This window comes from Olea europaea, unplaced genomic scaffold (assembly GCF_002742605.1).
Source record: "Olea europaea var. sylvestris unplaced genomic scaffold, O_europaea_v1 scaffold22552, whole genome shotgun sequence".
Taxonomy (NCBI): domain Eukaryota; kingdom Viridiplantae; phylum Streptophyta; class Magnoliopsida; order Lamiales; family Oleaceae; genus Olea; species Olea europaea.
Genome location: NW_019240602.1, coordinates 1 through 1,754, shown reverse-complemented (window position 1 = coordinate 1,754; position 1,754 = coordinate 1). Strand labels below are relative to the sequence as shown.

Below are 1,754 nucleotides of genomic sequence, written 5' to 3'. Positions count from 1 at the left end.
ACCCTAATATGATAATTTCATAAATTGTTTAAAAATTTAAATAGGTGAAATTTCAATCTCGAACAGTTATTTCAATCTTTCGGATAAATATTAAATTAGGAAAATTGATGTAGTCATTGACAAAAACTTGCTGAATCAAACTAATTGTGATGTAATTGAAACAAAGATCTATATCAAACCTCTTAGTCAATCTATTGTTGTTCCTTTCATGACAATCAACTTCAACTAATTCTTCCCAAAAATAATTGTTATTTCTCACATTTTAGTATTAATAATACTGCTATAACTTAGTACGTGTTTGGTTTGTAGAAGATAAGGAGCGTGGCACCAAGACGAAGATGCAAGCTCGATTTCTATCTCTGCTATTGGACGTCATAGTGTGGCACGCGCAAAACCCAATTGACTATTATAGATATTGTAGGTCATACAAATAATAATAATAATAATAATGTGTTTGACATGCATAATTATAATTCAAGCTTTGCCCGCAAAAGCCAGCATGGCACGCAAATGTGATTACTAGGAAATTAGTGTCAAATTATGGGTTCACATGTACGACTTCTCATTCATGTTGGCATCTCATCTTGTAGAGTTTATTACAGCCCGACAGAGCACCCAAAAATTCACCAAAAACCGAATACGACCAAGTATTTCTCAAAACAATCTGCATCGTCAAGGATTTTACAGTTCCTAGCCATTTCCAAATTTTAGCAATTGTTTTCATACATTCAGGGAAATTGAGGGTCAACCATGAAGTAGGGACAGATGGAACTTGATGATACTATGGACAAAATTTTAATTTCTTTTTCATCATTAATATTGTCTAGCCGACTTACCACATATGCCACTAAAGCTCGTCGTCTGAGCTAAAAAGGTCTAGCTCAATCATCTTTTCACCAACCTGCTTGCCTTTCTCTACTGGAGCCTGCAGCTGATCAATTTTGATTTTCTTGGAATCTGGTTGTTGACTTGGTCTACTTCTGTGCATATCCTTTCTCAAGGACCTAAACAAGACATTTCAGCAAGAGAACACACAAGAACGTGTTAAGTTGAAAGTAGATTTTATGAAGGCAATTTTGTGCTCACCGGCTGTCTGTTTTACTCGTTGGTTGAGGTGGAACATTAGATGCTTCTTTTATTGGTTTTGAACCTGTTTTGCCTGTGAATTGCCAACAATATATCTATTAACAGCAATACGAAGAATCAGTCATGAAATGAATGTAGATTGATGTAATCACGACAAACCTGTAACTTCAGTGAGAAATCGTATTCCTTGTGAATGTACATTAGTTGTCACTTTGCTCGCATTGCTGCACCATCAAATTTTGGTAATATCATTTTCAGTTTACTGAATCCTTCAGCATATATATCCAAGTGAGGAAACATTAGTATCCGAATTGTTAAGAATTAAACCTTAATCTGTAACTCGAGGAGCAATGATAAATGGAAAGAAAAAGGAAAACAAAGAGCAAGATTTTTAATGGTTCACCCTTGCCGCTACAGATCTTTCACTATAATGAAGGCGATTAGAGGGTTCCTCACACCAATATAGAATTCCACCCTCAAATTTATTATACAATAAAAGAAACTAAATCAATTCTGCAATTGAGGGAACAAATGGACCATATAATTAAATTCCACATGGTCCAACACAAGAATGTGGCTTTGAAAACGTAGTAAGATAATTTACATAACATTGCTACTTAAGTAGAAAAGAGAAGTTATACCTCTGTAGAACCAGAATATAAAAATTG

General features: G+C 34.5%; 1 long non-coding RNA gene across 1 annotated transcript; it reads right to left on the bottom strand.

The window, feature by feature from the left end:
- Positions 1 to 500: 500 nt before the first annotated feature.
- LOC111381099 lies at positions 501 to 1,748 on the bottom strand. Its single transcript, XR_002700273.1, has 3 exons — positions 1,246 to 1,748; positions 1,087 to 1,159; positions 501 to 1,004 (listed from the first exon to the last, which is right to left on the bottom strand). It is a non-coding gene; the product is annotated as an uncharacterized LOC111381099 (long non-coding RNA).
- Positions 1,749 to 1,754: the final 6 nt, after the last annotated feature.